The sequence below is a fragment of the Toxotes jaculatrix genome, chromosome 8, assembly GCF_017976425.1.
Source record: "Toxotes jaculatrix isolate fToxJac2 chromosome 8, fToxJac2.pri, whole genome shotgun sequence".
NCBI lineage: Eukaryota > Metazoa > Chordata > Actinopteri > Toxotidae > Toxotes > Toxotes jaculatrix.
This window is the reverse complement of record NC_054401.1, coordinates 24,801,933-24,811,108: the sequence shown is the minus strand read 5'-3', so window position 1 is coordinate 24,811,108 and position 9,176 is coordinate 24,801,933.

Here is a 9,176-nt window from a genome sequence, read left to right as displayed (position 1 = left end):
TAGAAAGCTGACGTCAAATGTGTAGCAGTGGCCCATTAAGATGGAGCCAGCTGCTCGGCTTGAACCTCCACCGGAGAGCACAGCAGTAATTGGTAATCAGTGAGAGCCAGGGCAAGGCCTCCCTTGCTGGCTTCGTGACCTCTCCTGGCTCCTAGATGCCAATGTATGTAGACTGCTACACTTCGCCATGAAACATGAATGAACATTGTTCTCGACAAGTTCCTGGCTGCGCATCTAAAGCTGCTACTGTCTGTATAATGTTTCAACAATATGGGCTTTGGGCGATCTTTACAAATCCCTCAACTGAGTTCCCCTGATCATCTGTAGTTATTAAAGCTGCTAAAATTTGCTGCCCATTAGCCCAACAGCAGTAAAAGGTATTTGCTCAGATGTTTAAAATCTGTTTTTCAGACAAGCAATTATTTTATTTTTTCCTTAAATAAATACAGCACACCACAGTTGTACACTGCAGTGTGCCTGTAGTCTTCTGTTGAATGCAGACAAAACTAATTTAATGTTGTTTTCTAATGCCAGGAGGAAGCCTGCAGACGCTGCATACATGGTCACAATTCAGGAGAAGACACTGGAAGTTGTTGCCTGCCTGATGATGTCTTTCGTAAGTTTTTTTTCCTTCCAGACAGAAGTTCTCTTTATTCCAGGGGAGGACAGAAATCTAATGTCAGACCAGGCCAATCTCCACACATTTGCAACAGACCAGATATAGTGTAATTGTTTTGTTGAAATATATATATATATATATATATATATATAATTTTTTTTTCTGCTTACTGTTTATACTAGTAATATAAATTTAAGTTATATCACAACACAGAAATGACCGTCTTCAGTTTCAAGAGTTAGTCAGTTGCACAGGTATACAGAGAGTATACAGATCTTTGTTTTCTATATTATTTCCATGCATTAGCATCTCCTGCTTTCCAAGGGGAAGCATGTACAGAAAAAATTTGTCCCAAAATGTGACCCCTGTGGGACACCATACTTAGCAGGAGCAAACGACGGCATGTGGCCTTTAATGGAGACACAGAACCAGTATGAAGAGAACCATTCTAAAGCTGCACCAGATATTTTTACCCGGTGCCTCAGCCTGTCTACCAGAATGCTATGACTGACAGCATCAAAGGCAGCAATACGATCTAAAAGAAGAAGGACTGAGCACATCCCTTCATCAACAGCTGTTAAAATGTCATTAGTCACCAAGTGAAGACTGGTCTCAGTGCTGTGATGTTTGAGAAAACCAGATTGAAAATTCTCAAAAATGTTATTGCTTTCTGCTGTTGAAAGTTAATTGCTTGGACAGATATTTTTCTAAAATTTTTCACACAAAAGGAGGCTTGGAGATTGGTCTGTAGTTCTGGGTGAGGGTAGAATCTAGTCCAGGTTTGGTTTTTGTTTTTTTTTAAAAAAAAAAAGGTTGCACACAAGCAACTTTGAAATAATCTGGGACACAACCAATACATGAAAAACTGTCAAAAACTGGCAGCAGACAGGTGCAAATAGATTCAATTACTCTGACAAACTCTGTGGGTATTACATCAAGTGGACTGGAAGACCACATCCATAATATCTTGTATGTCCACTTTCTGCTTCACCTATAGTGTGACTGTAGATGTCCCTAGGAGAGTTATGTTTTTGTCCATGTAGGTAATAGAAAGCAAGAAAGAACTGAAGAAAGAAAAAAGAAATGGCTCCAAACCAGTTGTTTTTGAACAGTACACAGAAGCGTCAGAGTTTCACACTAACTAAAATTCATCTACCTTAACAGAAGCAAATGAAAGCCAAAGGTCTCCTAGTTCTGGACTGTGAGAAAAAAAAAAAACAGTAAGGACTGCTTAATAAACCATCATCATAAAATATTTTGATGATGGTTGAGGTCTTAACAAAATGTCTCTATTGATTTAATGTATCAGTACAGTTTTATATTGGTCTGACTGTCATGCTCCATAGTTTCAATATTTCAGTATGTGATATGCACAGAATTATAATATTCCAATAACATGTTCAGAGAACAGCCAAAACCATGCGCTTAACCACGCACACAACTTTCAAGTGCAGGCCCGCATTTGATTTGAAACAGTACAAAAGATTTGACACACAGGAAGAGACTGTTTGTATTCGCAGTGGCAGTGACTCATCAGGTGAAATTCAGCTCCAAAAGCACCGTCTATTTGTGTTACCTTTCTGATTTGCCTTTAATGAGAGTGTTGTGTGCTTGTAATGACATGAACCAATCCCCCTGAAAACATTTGTTGTCTGCAATCAATGACAAAAAAAAAGTATATTTCCACAACCTGCAATTTCACATAATTATTTTGGCTAAAGGAACCGAGGTGCTGGTGTTGTGTATTGTGAGGGTGACCGGGGGCAGAACGAGCCTTTTCTCTGGCTCGGGGCATTCAGGTCCTTCTCCTGTAATCACACACTCTGTGTTCCAGGCCTCATTACCAACTACAATAAGAGAGGAGAGACCACCAGATTGACAAGAGAGAAAACAATTTTCATGTGATGGTCCAATTAGCTTGAACTCCATATGAAAAAGATGTTGAAGTCAAAAATCCTATGTTTAAGACAGGTGAAGTATAACAGCATCCAGAAATCTCTGCACTCTTATTAAGAATGAATGGGAGTTGGTACATGGATGTCACTTATGCATGACGATCAGTGTCATATTCTTACATCAATCCAAATGTCTTCTTGTACTTTTTTGGCATGGACAATAAAGATCAAGGAGAAATGGATGCAGAAGTAGTAGGAACCAATGCTAAGACAAGGAAGCAGGTCTAAAACAAGACTATGGGCTCTATTTTCCTGAAATACTGTGCAGGCGCAAGTGCAAGTAAAATCTCCAGGCTCAAACACAAATGGGCGTGACTAGCAAAATTTCCAATTTTGGTGACCACAGGCACTGGCGCAAGACAGGTGCAGCTGGGTACAATTTAGAAGAGGGGCAGAATACATTAGTGGTTAGAGGGATACGGAGTGAGCAGGCAACCATAGGTAATGATGCATGTACTCCTCTGATCCCCTTTAAAAGCAGCAACAGAGGAAACAGAGGGGGAGAGGCAGAGGTCTGTGTGAGAAAGAAAAAAAGTTCAACTTCATGCAGCACTTCCATACATCCACCCATTTCCTACCACTTATCTGGAGTTGGGCATTGGGTAGCATGTTCTCGGTCTAGCCTGGGGCCACCTACCAGTTCGATGTGCCTGGGAAACCTGCAGTGAAAGGCACCCAAGAGACATCCTGATCAGATGCCCTGACCACCTCAGCTGGCTCCTTTTGACGTGGAAGAGCCACAGCTCTACACCTAGCTCCCTCCAGAAGGCAAAGCTTTTATTTACCAGTAAGTTTATGCCCCAACCCTCACTTATGTTCGTGTGCTTTGGGTAGTGACTGAAACAAATGTCTGATTACAGTTTAATCTCAGTAGATCCAGTAGTTGTTGAGATGTTAAGGTATAGACCAGTGGTAGACTGACCCTAGGAACAACCCCCGTCCCCACACTGTCCATGTAGTTCACTGTGCATTACATTGTGCCCTTTAGCAATCAGCATGGTCCTCGTGTCCAACACTTAATGTTATGCAGTACAGTTCAACACCACCAACTGCAGCCTCCAAAATGACAATACAGCTGGTTTTTAAGCTAGGTGTACCTAATACACTGACAAATGAGTGTATGTTATTAGTCCACACCCTCTAGAACAATACATAGAAGTATTTTCTGATCTGATGCCCTCAGCCTGTTTAAACCACAGATTAGAACATCTTAGTTAGCTCTGAAATATAGATTTTACTTCCCATCGCTTAGAATGAAAGGACGAGGATGAGTTTTTAGAGATGAGAAATGTTCTATTTTTCATTTTAGGAATTAAGTTTGACTTTCCATTTCAAATTGCTATTTCATGATATCAATTTGTCTTGCCAGTTTCCTTTCTCTTTTTAACATTTAATTATGATCTGATTATCCTGATTAGTAAACGGCAGTTAATTTGAATTTTCTCTTTTAATTTTCCCTTCTGAATTTTAACCAAATCTCCATCATACGCTACTGGTAGAGCTCTAAGAAGAGCAAACTCATCATCATGGCGCTTTCTCCAGTCACTTTGGTACTGAGGGATGTGCTCTCTAGAGAACACGACTTGGGTTTGACTCCCCCGGTCTGTGTTTTGGTGAACGCACAAACTATCAAAGAGTAAAAACAGTCTGGAAGGTGCTTAACGGATGATTTGGCAGTGAATCTTCTGTGACATTGAGAATCCTTCCAGAGAAGAAAGACACAGTTGTTTACCTCAGTATTGGGGCTAATTTGTATGGTCACTGAGTGTTTGTTTCACTCACTGATGGGCTATAAAAGCCCAGTGTTGAGGACAGTGCAGTGTCGCCAAAAGCACGGACATGAGCGTCATCAGAAGTTTATTGTTAGATATCGGAACAGTCACTGAGGACGGGTCTGACTTCAAGGACAGTGAATGTTGGTTTTGCTGAGTGGGACACACCGGATATATTGTATACTCTTCATATAAACAGTGAAACAGGACAAGAAGGAATTTGAACTCTTACTGAAACATTCCTAAATGTCATCATTTAAGCAAACTGGACTTTAAACCATAATAATAATAATACGTGATTTTGCCTTGTGGGCACTGATGACATGAATTAAATAAATTTAAGGACTACAAACAAAGTCCACAAAGTCAGCTGAAATCTTAGGTTAAGGTTGTTGTTGGAGCTTCATCTCAGATTTTGTTCAGACGTTATGTATTTCATGAATGGATCCCAAAACCAAGGCCTGTAAGGTATTTCTGTTAAGATCATGTTTTAATATTTTTTCATCCCTTGATAGGATTTCATTTTTTATAGAGCTCTAAAAACCTTCTTTGGGAAACTATGTTTGGGCAATAAATATAGTTCCTAACCTCACCAAAACCATTAAAAGCCTGTAATGCATGCCATTTTATTTTTTATAAGGCCCTAGATTTAGAAAAAAAATGTGTAAAATTCCTCAGCAAGAGTGATAGTGAAGGTTCTACAAACTATATAAACTATATTTTGCACCATTACATGCTTCAGGATTACATTTTTGCCTCATTATCCCCATAATTATTGAGTTCCTGTGTCATAGGAATAGTAGGAAACAAAGGATAAATATGTTTCCAACATGTCAGTTGGAATAGTGAGCATTTGAGCTGGGAATTGTGTCTCTGGTAAGGTCCTGGATATTCAAGCACTAAAGCACCAGTGGGAGTATCTAAATGTGTTCCCATGGAACACATTCCAAGTCACCATAGCATTCACCATGGAATGCTATGGTGACTTGGAATGCACAGTTATGAGACAAGATTGTAGATCTTTATTATATTGTTAATCACATTTGTTGTTATTAAACTCCTGTTTGCCTGTCAGCCATATTGGAACTCATCTTGACTGTCCTGTATATCACTCTGAATAATTCCTTGATGTGCTGCACTGTACACTTCAAACATTTCCGCTGAAGGCTGTTTTTTGGCTTCTCACTTTTTACACATTGACACTTTTGACGACACAAACATTTCTTGTAACTGCTCACAAGCCTCTTCCATCTTATTTTACTTTGTCTAGGCTGGTATTCCCCCAATGTTTTGTTTCTCCTCTTTGATAAGATTCTGATCTTTGTCTGAAGTAGCCTAAGTTTGTAACTCAATACCAAACTGAATAAGCCTATGTTTTTTTTTCTTTTGCACTTTCGTAAATCTCACTTTAATAGTATTTTGGAAGAGATTACTTTCAAGACCGTTCAGTGAGTCTAGTTTAGAAAAGTGAGTGTAGCAGAGCCTATCCAATTACAACCACAACGGTCCAAGAAACCAGCAGAGGCTGGATCATCCAACAACTTATGCGTACTTCCAAAGATCCTTGTCTGCCTTCAGAAATCTTCTCCGTCGGCTCCCCTGCTATCAGACCCTTGTTGCTTGGCAACCACTGTGTCCTAGGGAGTGCCTCCTGGCTGGGGAGCTGCGAGTGGAGTCAGCACCCAACCATTTTGGATCCAATTGAAAGGGTACGGCTCCAAGATGACGCTGCCAAAGCAGGCTAAACTATACTTGTGCTGTCTGTGATTAGAGCCGATGTCGGATAATGTTTTGCATTCCTAATTTTAAGTGCTAAAAAATAGATTATCATCTCCGAATTCCATTTCGCTATTGCCAAACGAAGTGACCAGTTCAGTTTGTCAAGCTCAACTTTATTCATCTGTTTGGTTCTGACCTCTTTTTTAAGTGTTCCTTATGTAAATATACCTAAATTTATATTTAGCTATAGAATAAATCCCAATTTATCACTAAGTTGTGACCCTTGAATCGAGAGTTTACTACTTCTGAATAACCACTCTCTACAGCTGTGTTCAGCAGAAAAACAACTCAGAATGCTCAACACGTTGAACCTTGAGGCAGATGGGCCACAACAGTAAGAAACCACATTGGGTTTTTCTCCTGTCAGTCAAGAACAGAAATCTGAGGCTCCCGTGGACATAGGCTCACCAAAACTGGACAGTTGAAGACTGGACAAACACATAAAACAAGTTTTATATTGGACTTTATGATTTGAAACCCACAGAAGACAATCCACAAATGTGTACCACGATAAACAAATGTGTCAGCTCTGGGAAGTAGGCCAAATCCAGTCTCGACTCAACAATCCAACAATCTAAACAATTGTTAATGATCACAAAGATGCCTACTTTTAACTACATTCTGTTGTAACCATCAGTTTTATACTTTGTCACAGAGAAACTGCAACTTTAGTCTTAGAACATTGTTCTACGTCACTACTGTATTTTATTCTGTTTTATCACATTGTTACCTGAGCTTACTGTCCTGATACATAAATATACATTTACATGGACACTTACATGGAGGACATTGACTGGCAGTACAACCACCCTACTGGGCGACCAAGAGGTGGAAATGCTCAGGGTGGCAATAAATCCCCTCCAACACTCTTGACTCCCAGTGTCCTGTGTTCTGTGGCTTCCTCCCACAGTCCAAAGACTAGGTTCATTGGTGACTCCAGATTGTCCATAGGTGTGAATGTGTGCGTGAATGGTTGATTGTCTGTATGTGTCAGCCCTGTGATTGTTATGTTTTTGGACTGTGTTAGACCTTGTTTTGGTTTCTATGGTTTGTTCAGTACTTCCTGTTTTATTTTGAAGTCCTGTTCCCTGTGCATCTGTTCCCAATTTGCTTCCTCTCTTTGTCTGTTTCCCACCTTTGTTGATTGTCTGCCGCACCCTAATTTGGATCACCTGTTGCCCTCAGTGTACTTAGGTCTCATTGCTTCCCCTGTCTCTGTTCGTCTGTTGTCAGCCCAGTTGTCTTGCCTGTGTTGTTTGTTCCTGTTGTTCTGCCTGAGTTTATACCTGTTGTTTATTTCTGTGTTTGCCTCCAGTGTTTGCTCCTCGTGTTTTCCTGTGGACCTACCTCCATGCCTTTTTGCCCCAAGTAAGAATCCTTGAGTTTTTGTTCCTGAGTTTTTCTCCTTCCTGCATGATTTTTGTTTGTTTTTTCTGATTTTTGTTTCTTGGCCTCTCAGACTTTGTGCCAGTGATTTGTTTGCTATGAAAAGACATGATTGCTCATCAGTCCACCTACTGTGTCTGCATTTGGGTCCTTACTGTCGTGTTCCTGACAACAGCCCTCACAAGAGTGACAGGCTGGTGACCTGTCCAGGATGTATGGACAGTGTAGATGATGGATGGATGATGATGGTAACAGATATAAAAGTAGAGATGAGGCCTACGGTTCTGCTGAAGACACTGTGGGAGAAAATCCACAGGTCGTATCATTCCCATGATCGTGTAGCAGAAACACAGAGCATTTAACCTTTAAATAACTCTTAGTAGGATAATGATCATATTGCATTGATCAGGCCAACTGTCCTACTTCTGATTCCATTACTATAAAATCAGAATGTTTACTGATCACCTGACTGGGCAATTTAGCAAGCATGATTCCAGTTTTCATGTTAATCACTGATTATTGTGAAATACACACACACACACACACACACACACACACACACTTGCATTACACAGTGCTGCAGCTGAGTGCTAGCTTATAGTGACTGCACGTTGATATGAGTCAGGTTGTATTAGGCTTTAGAAGCTTTGAATTTGAACCATCTCAGGAAGCCCTGTGAAGATCCTGCCTCCAATGAGTGATCTACTCACTTCATTAGCTTCTTGATTTGTTTTTGGAAACAGTGAATCACTCTAAACTGCACAGGCTTGAAACAGGATGATTCTATTTCTGTAGACCTTCCAGCTGTGAGATTTTTTTAAAGCAATTATAAGAGTACTTTGACAGAGCCGTGGACCAGTTCTATGTGCGGCAGAATATATTAAAAATGACCCCTTTTAAGTTTGACACTTGATAGCTTTTACATGTCAGGGTGTCAGCTGGAGAGAAGTGCACTGGTGACTGCAGCGGTGACACGGCTGAATCAGAGATGGGCTGCAAATGCAGGCAATAAGAGCACTTGACTGGCTAATTCCTCTCTGTAAATACAACACGTACGAGCAGCATTTCACTTCTTCTACAGCAGGCATCCGACACTCTGAGCCCGAGCTGAAAGGAGAAAGAGAGATCTGAACAGCTTTAAATGAGTCACAATCATAGCAGCGTTTTAGATCACTTGATGTGTGCGTCAGACGTGTGTGGCGTGATGCTAGTTAGGTGTATTTTCAGATGTGTTTGTGCAGTATTTGTTCAGATGTTAACATTTATAGTGTCCTGGTTTTGAACCTATTTCTGTACAGTTTGCAGGCGTGGTGTACAGTCTCTCACATATCAGACATGCAGGTTTGGGTGAAGTGAAAAGAATAAATAAACATGAATGTGTTTGTCTGGTAACCTGTACAACCCATGGGTCTAACCTTAATATGTTTCATGCTGGTGGCCCATTTATTTCAATGAAAGTTTGCTCATCCGGAGCGGTGAATCTACTTTTGTGACAGTTGAAAGTGTTGACAGAGACAGAAAGCGTGAGGAGAGAAAGGAGCGTACTGAGGCTCATTCATTCTTAGCAGGTTTTGAACCAACATCAGCAATATGGGATCAGTAAAGTGTTCTTAAAGTTGATTCTGTGTTTTTCCTCTTGTCTTTCCTCACACTTTTTAAACATTA